Raw genomic sequence first — 19,756 nt, forward strand, 5'->3', positions numbered from 1 at the left:
AGTGTAATTTTCGTGGAACCCTTAAGTAATGTCACTTTTCACTCCGGAGTCCCCCGTATCTACCACTGTTTGTGGCTTAACCAGTTGGATTTGACCCTGAAAACAGCTCTGACTTTTTGATCCAGACCAGAAACCGAGCAATCCCTGGTCCAGCACCCCCAGAAGTATCGTTCCACTTGGATGACTTTGTGACCACGAGCATATTCAACGTCCCCCAGTCACCATTAATGAAGACGGTGGATCTTCGATCAGCGAGGATCGAACCCGGGACCCTCCGGTCACAAGTGCGACGCCTTACCGATCAGGCCACCACGGCCTCTTGAGTAATGTCAATGGAACCTTTGGGCACTACAGAACACAATTTAAGAAACGCTGTATAACCTATCTGCATCAATTAAGCTTGAGCAGGAGCAAGCTGACGAGCAGGACTGAAGGGAGCAAGTCCAGTCATTCGCTTAGCAAAAGCTGAGGTGAAGACCTCAAGTCACGTGACTCAGCAACGACGAATGATCGACACGTTTTACGTGAAACTAGCGAAAGAAACCCGATTTGTTCCAATGCTTTGCTTTGAAACATTTTGCGTGACTTGGGGTATTTGCTTCACGAATGAAAGGCTTCACTCCCTCCATTTTATCTCTTGTCTATGTAATTAAGCATGTCATGTGGTCTGTATGAGATCAGATAAAATTGCCTAGCGTTGAGAATGGAGTGGTTTCCTTCAGTCATAAGTACTACTTTTAGTCATTGAAATGGATAGAATAAGCAAAAAAAATAATAATAATAATAATAATAATAATAAATAACATGAACCCTGAAAATACTTTCATTTTCCCAAGATCTTTCTATCACGTTTCCACGTTATGATAATCAAGAAGCGAATTAAATATTGCGCTCTACGCTTGCTATCAACCATATCGTTGCCAATACACGTGAGTAAAGATGCGAATTGAATATTTTGCACTGTGAATGGCAACACTGAATGGCATTTCATGATTTGTGATGTCATCGGCAGAAGCCGTAAACAATGAAAGCGCTCCGATTGGAGTATTTTTTTTTAAATGTTAAATTTAAACAAATTGTTTAAAAAATGGTCAGATGCTATGCTTTTCAGCATGCTCTTTCAGAGAAAAGTACTTCTAAAATTTTGGAAACGACCCCCTTCTAACTTTTACCCTGTTGGATCACAAAGAGTTTTAAGTTTATGAATCTTTCAATTTCTCCAACTCTTCATATTTCTGAGAAAGTAAATGAAGAAGTTATGATTGCTAATTAAAAAAGGAAAAGAAGATAAAAATAGCAGAAAAGTTGACTGAAAAAAAAAATGAATAATTAGATCGTCTGGTGACTAGTAACTTAAAACAGCCTCTTCTAATAAGTAATTTTGATGCAAAATGAATACAACATGCAGTAAAAAGATTTATTAAAATTCTCAAGCAATGTAAGAGAATGAGAATATAAAAATTAAGTTATTTTGAAGAATTTTTAGACACAGTAAAAAAATACTTATCCCTTTCTCTTCCCGTTTTTTCATCCATTTTGCAATAAATGCAATAATATATTATTCAACTGTGTTTATTACGCAATAAGGAGCATTTCTTCAAATTTCAATGCAACAGTTAAATTTATTGGCGTTTATTTTGCAACAAAAGATTTTCGCACTTTACTTGCGCACTTCATTATGTGTGAACACAATGTTATGTCCGCTGCTTAAGCAATCATTTACGTTCTTCCAGCATTTCTGAAAGAAGTAGTCAGCTGCGAGTCGTTCTATTCAAGAAACTACGATTGAGACTAATCTAAAACCCGAATAAAAACATTTCACCTGAAAGAAATATGGCGATGTGCTTCCACAAACTTCTTTCTAAAAGTTTCTAATGGAATTTTCCATGTGTCATTTTTAGTTTTGATGACATCCAAAAAACCTTTTAGCGGGAAATTCTTCGCGGAAATGTTTTATTGTGTTTTCAACATAAAATAACATGTAAGAATATTAGTAAAGACGTAGTTTGCCATTTGCGTTCATTACCAGTAGAATACTGTAAAATTATTATGGATTGAGGATCGGTTTTTGTTGCTTTCCTTGTAAAATGTATGTTTCGTTCATTTCACATGAAATCAATTACTTTCTCAACCGTGAACATATAGCAGAGGCGAGAGTGAATTGGTGCCGTAAGCCGCTCTGGTACTGCTTTTCTGGAAAAATATTTCGCTTTAAATCTAACTATATTATATTTTGTAAAAATTTTGCATTTTTAACACTAAACAATTCCCCCCCCCCCTTTAGTCTCTAGGGAGGGCTATTTCATTACGATCTTTATGTATTTAATATTTTGTACTAGCACTGGCAATAAAAAAAGTCAAGGGTTTTGGAGGCAAGGACGGATACAAGGGAGGGGCGATGGGAGCGATCGCCCCTCCCTTGAGGGACCCTGCAGAGGCAATTTTTCCGAATTGAGGTCTTAAAGCGAAAGTCTTGGCCATCTTTGATCAGGGCCGTATCCAGAGGGAAGGGACCGACGCACCCCCGAAACCCGTAATGTTTTGTACAGTAAAACAGAAGAAAGTTTTTTTTTTTTAATTTCTCATTTTTTTTAATTTCTAATGTACCCTCGTTGGTTTTGGCCTCCTTTTTCACTCCAAAAAGCTCTTCTTCCAGTGAGTTTTGAACTGTCTGAGATTAATAACTTTACTTCTGGAAAGAGCTCTACTGGAAATAGTCGCATAAAATGTCTCCAGTGGCCCAAGCTCGATTATTAGCCCGCCAAAATGCAGTTGATTACACGTAATCTGCAATCTTTGGGAGTTTGGATTTTGAAAGAGGGGAAAATTTTATCTGTTCGCATTGCCGCATCCGCGTAAAATAAAATAAAGATGTCAAACCTTAAACCGCATATAATCGAAACCGCGTAAAAAAAAAACCCTCGTAAATTGAGGGTCTACTGTACAGAAAAAGCAATTCTAGTTCTCATTTGCTGCAAAGAATACTTGAAATTTAGACCTTAATTAGAACTTCCAGCTCTCTTTCCCAATTCAATTCAGGACCGTCCAGGGCCAAGACAGGCACCTTGTCAGTTTGGTAGACTACCCCTCCTCCAGGGGCGTGCACAGAAATTTTGGGGCCCGTCCCAAATGACTTTTCGGGCCCCCTCCATATTGTTTACCCTTATCTTCAACCCTAGTTTTAAAAATATTGGACCCAATTCAGGTGCGCGTCCGGGCCAACAAGTGTCCCTTCTCCCCCTGTGCACGCTCCTGCCCTCCTCTCTCTAAAACTCTTATAAAACTTACACTGCACCGATTTCGAGGCAGGGACTCCTCAAGGGCCGGGCCCTTAGTTTCCGATTAGGCTAGTATCTGGTTACCAAGATGTGCCAAATTCAGCTCCTTCCTTGATACATGTTGAGTAAAAAATGCAAAAATCATGATTCTCGCGTTTTTGTAGCATATTTTTCAAGACCAATTTTTGCGACTGATATGTTCCATGTCTTGCTATTTATTTAATACTGAATTCAGTATTTTTGAAGTTCCTTTGTTTTTGCTTGTTTTTATCTTACTTCTACTTCATTCTGTTAATATCTTAAGCATGAGGAAAAAAAATAACACTTACTCGACTCTATTTCATTTTCTGCACTACTTGTGATTGAAAAAAAAAGTTTGTTTTGGGAAATATTTTGTTGCATTTATTTTTAATTTAAAACGGGTGTGTCTTACAAAGTTATAATCATTTTTTAAGACTGTGTAACCACCTTCTGAAAAGTGTAAATAAAGTGCTTTTAATAATTTTAACTGCTCTAGAGTCTTTGAAAATTATTAAAGTTTTTTAAATTCCTTGAAATGTTCTTCAGTTTAGTCTCTTATCAAGAAAATAAAGTAGGTATACGAATTGTCCAAATGGCCAAAATATTACTCTTCCGTTCTTATTTTCTGAATCTCTACACAATTCCATTAAAACCATTTTGTACATTTTTTATACTGTAGGCATTTGATGAAAGGGGGGGGGGGAGGGGTGTTGGGGAAGTGATCAAAAACAAACTAAACTAAAAGCCGATATGAGCAAATGAAGATGTGCTTCTCTTTTCTCCTATCTCGTTTTTCCTCTCTGTCGATTAATGTCAATGATTTGTCGAGCAAGTAATTTTTATTTTGATTGATCTTAATTTCCAAAAGAATGCATAACTTTTAAAAGACTTTGTTCGCCTATTTAACTTCATATTTCTGTAGTCTCAATTACCCCATATAAGGCCTCAAAATACGGATTTTTAAATCTATTTTTCAAAAAATTTCCAGGGGGAGAAACCCTCGGATCCCCTGAAATTATGGATGTTCTACATCCGACTTAAAGGGATACTCTCCTGTTATCCTTACCACTACAAAGTAAATAAAAAATACAATAAGAAATAAGAATAAAAATAACAACACTCAAACAGTGGAATCATTAAAAATCGAAACAAAAAACATCTTCTATGTTAATATTTTTATGCATGTTTGTGTGTCTATATTTATGCATGTGTGTGTGTCTATATGTATGCATGTGTGTGTGCCTATATGTATGCATGTGTGTGTCTATGTGTGTGTTAGGGCAATGTGCGAATCCGCCCCCCCCCCCCCCTTCCCGAAAAAATTTCTGGATACGGCCTTGTCTTTGATGTGACGTTACGGAAAGGAATAGGGTTCGAATCTAACTTCCGGAAACTTTTCGGAATCGAAGTTACAAAATAGGAGTTTTAGACGATCTTTGGTAATTTTAGGAAACCTTCCCCAAAGCATTTTTCAAAATTTTAGTCTTAAAGACGGGATTGTAGATATCTCCGTGTTAGCGAAAGGAATGGGTTCAGTGACTTTCCTCCGGTAATTTTTCAATACTGAAGACCTAAAAAAGCCATTCCCCTGGAATTATTACGAAGTTGAATTTCTAAAACGCTAAGAATACTAGTACTCGACCGATGCATTGGAGCCGATGGTTCAAAAATTTAGCCATCGGCATTGGCTGCCGATGCTAACATGGAGACATCGTTATCGGTAACATCGTTATCGGTAACATGGAGACATCGGCCCATCGGTCTTGAAAAGCATCTAAATGCCGATGTATGGCCATGGACAATGTTTTTTGGAAAAGAAGGGAGGGAAAACCTAACTTTTATTTATATATTTTTTACTGCATAGGGCAACAACGGGGCCAACACCAATTTTGGATTTCGGAGCATGCCCAACTTTGGGTCACTACCGAAATTTTCCCAACATGCATAGCAGACATTTATCAAACAATTACTTTGTTGAGAGTTTTTAGAACTTTACGCTCTTGAGTTGAATTTTGTACAAAAAAACGAGGTTCAAATTTAGGTCACCCTTTGCCAGGGGATAAAAATTTCCGAAATTTTTTCTTCTCGAAAAGAAATCGAAAATCTCGTTATTTTCCCGATTTTTAAATTAACTTTGTTAACTTAACACTAAAGAAATTCATATCCGCATATTCTGTCATGTTATCTGGACCTTAATTGAAGACTTTAACTGCAGCAAAAGCTCTTTCGTAAGTGCGAGAAATGCCGAATTCAGGGTTTGTATGATAATTAAAATCCTTACAAGGTCGATATTTTTCTTTTTCACTTTTAAGCAGGGCTGCGGAGTCGGGAGAAAAATTGCCCGACTCCGACTCCTGGATTTTGAAACGTCCGACTCCGACTCCGGCCTATTTATTTATTTATTTATTTATTTTTCAAATCCCCCCTCATGGGAAGGCGGGAAAACCCCGAAACAGAGATTGAAATATTAATTCCTTTTTATGAAATTTTCGAGTTGTTTTTTATTGTAAACCTAAGACGCATACAGCAATAAAAATTCAATTTGAAAATCAAATTATCCAATAATGGGGTCGTTTCCAGAATTTTAAAAGTATTTTTTTCTGAAAGAACTTGCTTAAAAACATAGGATCTAACAATTTTTTAAATAATTCGTTTAAGTTTAATAATTTTAAAAAATTACTTAAATCGGTGCGCTTTCATTGTTTACATTTCTTGCCGATGACATCACAAATGACTCGCGGCTGACTAGTTCTTTCAGAAATGCTGATAACTTTAACTGTTGCATTGAAATTTGAAGAAATGCTCCTTATTGCGTAATAAACACAGTTAAATGATATATTATTGCATTTATTGCAAAATGGATGAAAAAACGGGAAGAGAAAAGGATAAATATTTTTTACTGTGTCTAACAAGGCTTCAAAATAACTAAATTTTTATGTTCTCATGCTCTTACATTCCTTGGGAATTGTAATAATTCTTTTTACTGCCTATCGTATTCATTTTGCATCAAAATTACTTATTAGAAGAGGTTGTTTTAAGTTACTAATCACCAGGCGATCTAATTATTCTTTTCTTTTTTTTCAGTCAACTTTTCTGCTATTTTTATCTTCTTTTCCTCTTTTAATTAGCAATCATAACTTCTTGATTTACTTTCTCAGAAATATGAAGAGTTGGGGAATTATCAACTTAAACCTCTTTGTGATTCAACAGGGTAAAAGTTAGAATGGGGTCGTTTCCAAAATTTTAAAAGTATTTTTTTCTGAAAGAGCATTTTTAAAAACATAGGATCTGACCATTTTTTAAATAATTTGTTTAAGTTTAATATTTTTTAAAAAATATTTAAATCGGAGCGCTTTCATTGCTTACGGCTTTTGCCGATGACATCACAAATGATGAAATGCCATTCAGTGTTGCCATTCACAGTGCAAAATATTTAATTCGCATCGTAACTCACGTGTATTGGCAACGATATGGTTGATAGCAAGCGTATAGCGCAATATTTAACTCGCTTCGTGATTATCATAACGTGGAAACGTGATACAAAGATGTTGCAAAGAGCATCATTTGTGACGTCAACTAGACCACGCCTTGTTTGAAAAATCGGAGAGTTTAAAAAAATAATTAAAAAATAACTGTTGGGAAAATAATGGAATTTTTTGGGTCCGGGTTTTTTTTTTTTTTTTTTTCTTATTCTATCAATTTCAGTGACTAAAAGTACTACTTTTGACTGAAGGAAACAACCCCATTGTGATTTCTAAAGTGAGATTACTTCAAAATTCCATTTTAAAAAATGGAAAGGATTAATTTGCTCCCCTTTACTGTTCAACAAATAAATGATGATCAAATTCTGTGCTTTCAATTTTTAAAAGCTGTAACTTGAGAGAAAAAAAAAAACAAACTTTTTACTAAGTTAAAAAAAAACTTTTCTTGAAAGGGGGCGCCCCCACCCCCACAGTTGACACCTTAACTTAATTTCAAAGTTTATAAAAATTGAAATACTTTAATTCAGAAAAATTTCTCCAATAATAAATCTTAAATTTTATCATAAAAATTCCAACGAAAATATTGCACTATATTGCGGGGAGAGGTCGAGCACATGTGCGTCTGGAGCAAATTTTACGCAAAATGCGACTGTATACAGCTTTGTACGAACAGCTTTTACTGTACCTACATTTCTTGGCTCAGTTTTTAATTTTAATTTTATTGACAGCACTAGAGTTAACCTTAATATGAAAATTTTAGGGTTAACTACAGTTATTGAGTGTTGTAACCAATAAACCATGCGCTGATTTTATTTTGTACCTTTTAGTGATAACCAATGTGTCTTAGAAAAAGACTTTAGATTTTAAAAAAGAAAAATTTATTAATTTGAATTTTTGGCATTTTAAATTCAAATTATGTTTTTCGCAATCACGAGCATGTGTGTCTTTGTGTAGGCGTGTGCGTGTGTGTGTGTGAATGTAGGTGTGTGCGTATGTAGGTGTGTGCGTATGTAGGTATGTGCGTGTGTGTATCTAGGCGTGTGTGTGTATGTATGCCACAGTGTGTAGGCATGCGTGTTTGTATGTATGCGTGTGCGTTAAGGTCTGGCGAAAACAGTCTCTAGGACGCAACCTGGAGACGGTTTTCTCTAGAGGAGTAGCATCGTGAGGCCGGTCGACGGTGGTGCTGCAGAGGAAGGGGGGGAATAAAATCATAGGAATTCAAAACAGTCAAATGAGAACAATAAGCAATGTGATTGCTCAAAAAAACATTTATATTTTATCGAATCTTTCGGATTAGCACTTTCGTGCCAACACTTATTTCATCAAGCTCCCTCAGAAGTTCCCCCGACTTGTTCAAGCGATACATACATTCCTTTTACTATTTTATAACTGAGATCGAGGTAAAAATATATTATTATTTTTATTTGAAAGTGATTGCTTGGAAAATGTTAGGCAACAAAACTGTTTGCTCTTTGCTGACAGTTGCTATCAGTTAAATTAAGTTATAAAATAAGCAAACTAGGAGACGGCTTAGGTAGCTCTTACAGAAAGTTTGATCAACAATCAAACCAGCTGGTTGCCACAATGACAGTGATTTTCATATTAGTAGGCCTTAATACATGTAATCAAATTAATTGCTGGTCACTTTAAAAAAAAAAAAGCAAATGAGAGTCTGAAAGTTAAAGAAAAAAAAAGAAGACCGGAGTCAGAGTCGGCGCGTTTTTTAACGACTCCGACTCCGACTCTTCAATTCCGACTCCACCTTCCTGCTCTTAAGGCCTAAAACGAAGACTAGTTTTTTCACTGAAATCTGAATTTATAATTTTATAGTTCGTCGCCTTAAAAAAGTTTTTTTTTTTTTTTTTTTTTGAAGGGGGAGCGGGGATGATAAATGAAAAAGAAAAGTACATTTCTTTAAATTCTTTATTCAACTTTCTCCTCCATTATATTGTAATACAACAATGTAATCGAAATTGATAAAAAATATATAAAAAAAATTCTCTGCAGCTATTAAGGGGAGCGGCTAAAGTAAGCGAAATAAAAAAAATTAAATATTATTGAATTCTTTCTAATACTATTGAGTGTTTAAAAAATATTCAAAAAACTACATAAATACTTTTATTTATACAAGCAACTTATATCTTTTAGATAACTAAAGTGCATTTTAACCAGATTCAGGATTCGTGAGCAGCAGCGAGCAGGGCGAGGTGCCCCTTATTTGTTGCAAATCACATATCGAAACACGTATTGTTTGCGACAATGCTTAAAAATATAGGATCTGACAAATTTTTTAAATAATTTGTTTAAGTTTAATATTTTTAAAAAATTACTCGATTCGGCGCGCTATCATTCTTTATGCTTCTGCCGATGACATCACAAATGATAAAATGCCATTTTCACAGAACAAAATATTTAATTCGCATCTTTGCTCACGTGTATTGGCAACGACATGGTTGATAGCAAAAGTAGAGCGAAATTTTAATTCGCTTCTTGATTATCATAACGTGGAAACGTGATAGAAAGATGCGCCGAAGAGCATCATTTGTGACGTCATCAAGACTCACCTTGTTTGAAAAATCGGACATTTTTAAAAAAATAATTAAAAAATAACTGTTGGGTAAATAAAAGTATTTTCTGGATCCATGTTTTTTTTTTTTTTTTTTGCTTATTCTATCAATTTCAGTGACAAAAGGTACTACTTTTGACTGAAGGAAACAACCCCATTGCAAAAAATGTCTCCAGGAAGCAGAAATTTGTTTATTATCACTCTAAAATGCAGTCCATTGCAAATCTGCAATCTCAGGAGCTTAAATGGAAAAACTTTCTCTGTTTTCAGTGCCACTTCTGCGTAAAATCAAAATTCATCCACGTAAAAGAAAATAAAATAAATAAAAAGACCTGTGACTCACTTCCCCCAATTAACTCTAATTTGAATTCTGAAACTTTGAATTCAAATTATGTTTTTCGCAATCACGTGTTGCGACAAGACTCTACTCTTTAGAGTAATTGTTTCTAGAAACGACTCTCCCCCCCTCCCCCCAAGCATGTCCCTCCTCCTGGGTGGTTACGTGTGTATAGTTGAATGTGTGTGTGCGTATGTGTGTAGGTTTACGTGTGTGCACATAGGCGTGTGTATGTGTGTAAAGCCGCGCGAACGTAGGCGAGTGTGTATGAACATGCGTGTGTAGGACATGGACGCCACCACCCAGCAGAAGTGGATTCCGGGTTTGACAGTGCTCAGGAACAGAGGAGCAGCGCCGGCGGGCGGTGGTGCTGCAGGTCCCAGCTGAAAAAGGAACCGGACATCAAGTCAAGTGAGAACAATAAGCAATCGTAATTGCTCAAAAAACACCAAAACTTAAACCGCGTATACACTGGCGTAGCGTAGGGGGGGGCAAAGGGGGCACTCGCCCCGGGCGGCACTTTGCTAGGGGCGGCAAATTCTGTAACACTAGATCAAATTCAAAAAAGACGGCGACTAGGGATGGCGAATTTTGTCTCACTAAATCAAGAGATCAAAAATGTTTTTTTTTTTTTACTCTTCAGTTTAAAATTGTCTCAGGAATTTTTTCTCGTTGAGTCACGAGCACGAACTACTGGATACTAACATTTATGCGGATTATTTATCACTAGAGTTGACATAGTAAGACGAAAGGCGGAAAAAAAATATATACGAAGATGCACAGGTAGAGGGCGTAAAAAAAAGAAAAAAAAACGAAGACGCACGCGTTCGAGGACGCAAATAAAATAATATACATTTTTGAAAAAATTTGAATTTTTTACGCCTTGAATGTTTTTTGCAATCAAGATTCACGACTGTGTGTGTATGTTTAGGCATGTGTCTGTAGGTAGACACATGTGTGTGTGTGTTTAGGCATGTGTGTGTGTTGTGTGCTTGTGTATAGACGCCATCACCAGCGTAAAATAAACCCTACTTAAAATGAAGGTCTATTGTATTTTCTTATACACAACGGGCAGCTTTTAACCGCTGTTTTTACTCTCACACTTCTCTTCAGAAAATTCACAAGACGAGCGATCGTCAAATTTAGTTTATTTTCAAAAAAAAACTAACAAGGAAAATTTTTCAATTTTCAAGTAATAAAATAAAACTACACTATACAAACAACAATCCTGTTAAAATAAAGTTTAATTCTAATTCCATTTTTGAAAACACATTCCACGATATTAAGAGTTTCAAACTAACATGTACACCAATAATACAGATGTATAAGATGCACCCCCCCCCCCCTCCACACACACATTTCCGTTTAACAAATAGACGCCCCAAAATGCGTCATTGGCAGCCATAAAGCATTTTTTTGTTGAAATTCCTCGTGTTTCGTAGATAAATGACGCACAAATAATTTTGCATGGAAACTTTTGGGAAATTTATGTCTTGTAGTAGTATGCATTTTTATGATAATTTAGTCTTTGTTATGCTATAGTGTTGTGAGGCTTTTTTTTTTTTTTTTTGGCTGAAGAAAAGAATTCTTCGGCTCCACGTTTCGTATCGATTACGAAATTATTATTCACTTTGTGCCTTTAACTCCTTTTCACCAGATTGTTTCGAATCACGATAAATTCCTGACTTGACTAGAATATTAAATTTTGGAAAGGTACCTCAAACCCAGCAATGGCGTTTTTTCTTTAGATAGGCGTTGAATACTGTTTTGTGCAGGAGTTCACAAACTTTGTGACTCGTGTCACCCTTTGAACTTTCACTCGACACCGTAGTCCATCTTTTTTATGTATTAACTAGTGGTACCCGCACAGCTTTGCCCGTAGTAGAAACTTAAAAGGTCTTTTGGTTCGCGCCTGTATATTTACAAATAATGTATGGTGCATCTCTCGCCAATTGGCTGACCCATGTTACGGCTCCACGTTACGATAACTTGGTAATTTACTCGTCCATCTTATGATAATTTTGCTCGAGAAAATGTTCTTAAAATTGAAATAGAAAAAGAACAAAATCGAATTTTTGAAAAATCGCTTCGAGGTGCACAACCCCATGCTATCAACTAATTCTGTGCCAAATTTCATGAAAATCGGCCGAACGGTCTAGGCGTTATGCGCGTCACAGAGATCCTGACAGACAGAGAGAGATCAGGACATAGAGACTTTCAGCTTTATTATTAGTAAGAACTAAGAAGATTTATATTGATGCCGGGGACCAGGGCCTGATTAACGCACGGTCCGGCGGGTCCGCGGACCTGGGCACCACAAATTTAGGGGCACCAAAATAGCCTAGCCTAAATTCTCATTTTACTTTTTCTCAATTTTAAGGGAGAGGGGACTCAAAATTTTTTAAAAATCGCCTCAAAAACTCACAAAGTTAAAAAAAAATTGCGTAAAGAAGTCGTTGTCCCTTAGCTCTGGAATTTCAAAAAAATTACTCGGATGACATAGATGAACATTTTCCAGAAGAATTAACACACTTTCAAATTTAAACGAAGGTAACCCTTCTGCTAGAATGGTTTAAACGGATAAGATGACTAAACATTACACATACATTTTTGAATGTGGATTCACCCCTGCAGCTTCTTCTTACCTTGCCTATCAGCAGCTGTTCCAGTGAACGTTCCTTTTCATTTTTGAAAAGAATCAAAAATCATTTGAGAAGCTGCGTTTCTCAGGATAATTTACAGGAGTTTTCCTTAATGACCATTGAAAATTCTGTGACATCAAACATAGATTTCGATTATTTCATCGACACATTTGCCTCTGTTAAAGCCAGAAACCTTTTTAAAGCTTAATGTCAGAATTAGTAAGATTTTTTTGTTTTTTTTGTTTTTGCAGTTTTAAATTGTTTTTTAAGTCTTTTTCGCCTTAAGAGGCAATTTTAACTGTGATTAGTTTGGTGACTATCAAGTGTTTGGTATTCAAATCCCAGGTTTCCTTTTAAATGTAGTAATGTTCCTTTAAAATGTAGTTTCTAGTATATTTGGCTTCTAGTATGAAACATTGACTTTAAAATTGTGCGGATTTTCTCATGGGGGGGGGGGGCACCAAATTCTACTGAGGACCTGGGCACCAGTTTGGCTTGATCGGGCCCTGCCGGGGACACTTCGTGGCACCCCCCCCCCCCCCCCGCCCTTCTCAGTGGCACCCACTTTAGGAACCTCTGGAAAAAAGTGTATAATCCGTGTTATTTATTTATTAACACTCCGTCGGGCGCAATATGTTGTAGAACACGATCGGGCGCATTGAGCCTGAGAAGCACACTTTGAATCTACTGATCTTTTCTACGCATGTTTACATTTTCTTACGAAAAAATTGTCAACTACAAACACCAAAGAAGAGAAATAAAACAGTTTTTCATGATTTTCGAATGTAACATAAGTTTGAGAAAATGAATATTCATTTTTCCATGAGCTATTGAGGAGGCGTGGCTAACTAAAGAATTCGAGGTGTGCCTAATAGATCAGTTGCGCCCGACGGAGTGTTAAAGCGCTGCATTTACAAGAGAAAAAAGGACGATTCTCAAAAAAATGTCCCGTGCGTAACGCTAAGTTTTTTATTTTGTTTAAGTATAACTATTAATTAAATATGGGATTAACTGTTATGCTTTGATCTTATGTAGTTAAAACTGAGCCTATGTGTACCTATGTATGTAACTATGTATGTATGTCCAAGTTACTTCTCTGGAACGCCAATAAACTGACCTTCGAGCCAGGTATAAATAGATTCCTAATTTTCCCGTCTTTATGCTTGGTTATTTAACATAATCCTCCGAGAATAATTAGCGGAGATATCAATTAAAAACTATATATATATATATATATATATATATATATATGTATATATATATATATATATATATATATATATATATATATATATATATATATATATATATATATGTATATATATATATATATATATATATATATATATATATATATATATATATTATTAATTGGATACCTCAGTTGCCGAATCGATTAACCTTTTTAAAAAAAATCCTCATTTCTGCTTTAATAGTGCTTTATCAATGCTTAGCATGTGAATTTATGTTAAAAGTTTTGGTTCAGTACATTTCTGACCACGTGATGGCAGAAAATGTTACACAAGGGCCTATTCACTCCTATAGATAACACTACCTTCTTCATCATTTTTCTCGACTTTTTTTTTTTATGTAGTTAATCGATTTGGCAAGTGAGGCATTCAATTATGACTTAGATTTCTACATAAAATCCCTATTTTTCGAAGGCTTTCCTCCATTCAAATTATTATTTAGTGCTTCATCTCATATTTCCGTAACAATGCTTTTATTAAAATTTGTAATGGTGAAGAAAATCATTGAGAAAAAAAAATCTGTGTTGCCATTTTTTTTCTCGAATATGAACAACTAATATTCTGAGTTAAGGCTTTTTCTGTAATCGGAGGATTTAAAATGTTTCCTTTTGGGTTATTTTTCCGCAATCTGCCGCAAAATGTTGCTGATTTTTTTTTTTTTTTCGTTTCAAGCCTGAGTGTTGAACCCGCATCACTTGACATACAGTGGCTCCCAAAAGTGTTTGTACACCTACGACTTTCAATGAAACAGGACCCTATCCATTGGTTAGAATTAATATTTCGGAAGATATATTTTATTATAAGATCTATGATCAATTTTTACCAAAACATAACGAAATCTTTAAAAAAAACAATACTAAGACTTTTTTTTTTTAATCAAAAACCAAAAAGTACAGGAAATTTTATTACACAAAAGTCTTCGTACACTTTAAAAAATGTTTATACATTATTGAATAATCAAACTTTTTATTAAGTTATTATTTAGTAGAATATCATGCAGTATCAGCAACACCTTTTAAACGTCTGGGAATAGATCTCATTCTTTTTTTCTTTCTTTTTTGCGTAATTTCTGAGTAAGTGTTCTACCACACTTCGAGTCTTACTGTTTCTAGCTATATTTTCGTTTCAAAGCCGTATTTTCGTAATCTAGCCTCTAGCTATCTCTAAATATGTTACATTCAGTTCAAATCTGGAGATTGAAAGGGTATTTTCTAAACTTTACGACAATTTTCAAGGCACTGGACGCAAACGTTGAAAACCGTGTGGTTCTTACCGTTATCTTGATAAAAAGCAAGTTGTTTCCGATAACCAAATTTTTGGCTAAGAGTTTTAAATTGGTTTTTAAAATATTTAAATGAACAGCATGATTCATTATTTAATCAAAAAATTCCAAACTACCAAGTCCTGATGCTGATATGCACCCTCACTCAAGAACACCTTTTATCATTCTTATTAACTGATCCAACTAAGTTCTTAAGATTAAGTTCCTAATTTTTTCTTCTATTTACAATTCTAAAACCATTTAACCAAAAAAGTAGAATTCATTTTTATCTGCAAGTAGGATTTAATTCCAAAACGTTTTGAGCTTATTTATCATTGATTTTGTGACGAAAAGCGAAAGCTTTCTGTTTTTCGCAAGACCAAGAAAATTTCTGCGGCAAGAGGTCCCTTTTAATTCAGCTATTCAGAGAACTTGGCGAACAACTTTAGGTGAAAATTAAATGTAAAATGTTTCATTTCACTCTGCAAAAACTTTTACAGCACTCAAATGTGTATTTTTCATAATTTTTTTAACTTTAAATCTCCAATCACGCTTTGTCTTCTTTGCCGGTTGACCTTTTCTTACCTTGTTTTCGGTCCGAGTCTTTTCTTTAAAGCATTTTATCAAGCACTTTACTATAGAATGAAATAAATTAACTAATTTAGAGACATTTCAAACCAATTTACCGCTACTATGAGGAAAAAATTCAAATTTCGAATGGTGTTGAATGTACGAATATCAGCCATTTTAAAGTAATAAGCACAATATGAAGGAACAAATAAACAAAAAATTAAACCCAATTACTTTTAAGGGTCAACACAATGCAAAAATAATAAAAAAACGACATATGATGATTTTAATAATGAATTTATTCGAAAATATATGAGTGTACGATGACTTTTGTGACGCGTTATTTCACTGTCTATTCGTTTTTTGACCCATTTCCAAAAAAAAACCGTCAATATTTTGAAAAAACTACTGGGTTGTATTTAAAATGACATAGGAATAATGTGAAAAAAAATGCACTTCATATTCGAATTCATTTTCGCGTTATTTTGGTTATACTAAAAAATTTCAAAGTGTACGAACACTTTTGGGAGCCACTGTAACTATTTAATTCGCGCAAAGTCGGGCGACGCAGTTAGTAGTATATTAAAGCAATGTATTATTCCCCAACAGCATTATTTTTTGAACGCTTTGGTTAGCTGGAAAAAACAACAAGAACTGCTGGAAAAAATAAAAAAGCGTTACGTACGGGACATTTTTTCGAGCATCGCCCATAAGATTTTTAAAAATCAAGAGATGAAGGAAAAGGCGGATTATGGAGGGGGAGGGAAATGCCCCCCAGGTTTGTGGGAGGACTTAATATTAAATTTTTGCACATCTAACGTCGTTCTTTGGTTCTAACTAAGGCTCCTAGTGCGACCTTCCAGTACTAATCTGAATTTTTAACAACGAATGTAATTAAAATAAAATATCGTTCCCTTCTCACAGTCAATCAGTGGCGCAATTCGAGTGCGGTCAGCACGGCCCGGGTCTCCCCCCCCCCCCCCGATACTGAGTTAATTTTTTTTCCATCTTTTCTTATTTGTCCAAAAAAGAAAAGAGAAAGTAACGAAAAATTTACCACTTTTATTTCAACACGAATTTAAATTCTGATTACCCTTAAACAAATTTCGACTTGCATTTATTGATGTGTAAATTTGTAGACAGCCAAAAAATTCATTTTAAAACTCCCCCTCCCCCCTTCCCGAGTCCATTTTTACGAGTTTTGTCCTGATGTCTGTATCTACATATGTGCGTATGGCGGCAAGCTGTACCCTTTCTTTACAAAAACAATTTAAAAATTGCCCTCTGATATTCCAGAAGAGTATTACACATTCTTTACTCTGGAAAAATTTATTTTAATTTCAAGTTGTTTAATATACCAAGTTGGTCTTTAATGTATGATCCACTTGTAGTTAACGAATATTTCATGCCATTTGGCAAATGTTGTTGATACTGACCTCTCAAAACTATTTTTATTACTTTAATAAATTTAGTTAAATAAATTTTACACATGCAAAATATTTCGATTTCCAGATTTTAATGTAAACAGGGTTGCCAAACTTGAAGAAACAATTTGAGGAGCATCTGGAATTTTGCGGAGCAATTCGGTATTTTGTATAAAAATCAATAAAAAAATTAAACCTATTATCTAAAAGTATTTGAGCTTTGATAATCGTTTTAAGTACTAGCAAAAGAATAATTATTTTTAAATTAGTAACACTTTAACCACTTTAAACACTATGCCATGCACTTTAAACAATATGTCATGCTTGAGTATAAGGGTTTAATTTTCATATTTACATGCATAAACTAGCAAAATATGATAAAAATAAATTTTATTTTATTAAAATCTTATGTGAGCCAGGTCTGAATTAAGAACAAACGGGAAATGCAGAGCAAAATTACTTCTTTGCGGAGCTGCGGAGTTTCGCTATTTTTACAGAGCAGTTGGCAACCCTGTGTAAAACTTTTTTAGGCACTAAAAATCCAAATTGAAGTATAAATAAATCACCTCGAATTAAGCAGAACCTCGCCCTTTCAAGACTCTACAGTAGTTCATAGTTGGTAGTAGTGTATTGCTCCGCAAAACTTCAAAATGCTCCTCAAAATCACCCCAGATGCTCCTCAAATTGTTTCTTCAAGGTTGGCAACCCTGTTTACATTGAAATCTGAAAATCGCAATAATTTACATGTGTAAATTTCTTGCTATCATAATTTAAAATTGTTATTTATGTTAAGATAAAAACTTTTGAGCTGTTTTGTTTTTGCAATCATGGTTATTTTACTCTTAGTAAAACAACCACGGGCAAGGCTCCCAACACATTTTAGCTTCAGAAAAGGGTAAAAGAGGACCATTTTCAATCAAAAAGGGTACTAAAGAGGACCAGTTAGGATCAAAAAGAGGACTTTGGGAGGACCATTCAAAGTTAAACCAAGAGAAGCACCAAAAGGCAAATTAGTTGCCAGCTGGGGCTAAATTCGTGAAGATAATTCGTTAATAAACTATAATAGTGATACAATTCCTTTATCACCTGTGAAACTGATCTTTTTATCCATTGAATAATATTATTTACAAATATTTGGATCGGGGGGGGGGGCACTTAGTTCAGCACTTAAGGCAACCTCTTTAGAACTAAATAGGCAAAATGATACATTTTGACTTGAACCAGGGACGCTGGTAGTCTCACTGAAGGATAGATGAAGCTGCGCTTCATCTTTATTTAGTTTAAAATTATTTTTGTTTTTCTAGTAATGCTTCTTTATAGCGTTATCATACACCAAATGAAAAAACGTTACTTTCTTGTTGTTTTCTCCAGTCTCTAATTTTGTTCCCATCGTCATCAGTTTCATCTAACTATTTGCTGAGAAATTTCCACTTCCCCATGACTCACACTGAAACCTAAAAAAATATTGTTTTTATTTTCAACAAAGCTACAACTGAGTTTATGATAAAATTATTTTATATTTGAGTTTTAAATTTAATCTCTTATCACAGGGTTCATATCCTTTACGGAGAAAAAAATTAAGACTTTTCAAGCGTAAAAAAATATTTTTCAAGGTACTACCTTTAATTCGCCCTATAAGTACTACATGCAAATTTCATTTAATTCTAACATATAAATAACAGAAAGTAATATAAAAAGTGTAGGAAAACAAACTGCTTTTTCTACCAGAAGCACTTTGATAAAAGATCTACTGTATTAAACTTTCCTGAAAAGTCTGAAAAGCTTAATTACAAAGAGAAGCAGATCACATGAGGCTTAGTTTTGCAATTTTCATATTCAAAGTATATTTTCAAGAATCAAAGCTTTTAGATTTAAAAAAAAAAAAAAAATCCATGATTGCAAGGCCATGAGTGCTTTGAACTTTTATGGGGGGGACTAAGGCATGATGACAATGAAATGATGTCCATAAATTCAACTTTATAAAATTTTACAATTCAACTTTGTTTCAAATACAAACATTAAGTTAAAATGTTAAAACATTAAGTAAAAAACCAGTAATAACCGAAAATAAGCTAATAATAATTAAAATTAAGTTTGCAAAACTAGAAATTTGAATTAAAAATAAAAAATTATTAATTTTTTTAGTTATTTAAATAAAAATTAAAACGAGTTAATCTAAAGTAGCATGTCAAAACAACTTCAAATTGCAAAAAATATAAAAGTATTTATTAGATGCAAAACGATTGACAGCTCAGATAAGCAAATTTTCACGAAACAAGTTCAATTTTGGCATATTTCCCATAAAATAAATTTATTTATTTTCTACTAATCAAGCATAAAACATGCTAATCTAAGGTAGCATTTGGGAAAATAACATTCGATTGGGCAAAATATTTTAATATTTTCATGATGCAAAAAGATTGAAATTTCAGAACTAAAACTCATTTTCCGCGAAGTCCGAGTAAGTTCAATGTTGCCATGGTTTCCAGAATAATTACTTCGTTAATTATTGAAATTAAACGAAAAAATAAGCTAATCTAAAGTGGTATATGTCAAAATAACTTCCTACTGTCATAAACATCAAAATATTTACAAGATGCAAAAGGATTGAAATTTCAAATGCGAGAAGCAGTTTTCCGCGAGGTCCGAGTAAGTTCAAAGTTGTCATGGTTTCCAAACTAATTCCTTCCTTAGTTATTAAAATTAAACGAAAAATCAGCTAATCTAAGGTAGGGCATGTCAAAATAACTTCCCGATTGTAAAAAACATTAAAATATTTACAAGATGCAAAAGGATTGAAACTTTAAACACGAAAGCAATTTTTCGCGATACTGCATATCGAACATATGTTCAAAAAATTGCACTGATGAAATATTTTTAAAAGAATTACAAGCAATCTAAAGTATGCTTTAGACTGCTTGT

The sequence above is a fragment of the Uloborus diversus genome, chromosome 2 (genome assembly GCF_026930045.1).
Source record: "Uloborus diversus isolate 005 chromosome 2, Udiv.v.3.1, whole genome shotgun sequence".
NCBI lineage: Eukaryota > Metazoa > Arthropoda > Arachnida > Araneae > Uloboridae > Uloborus > Uloborus diversus.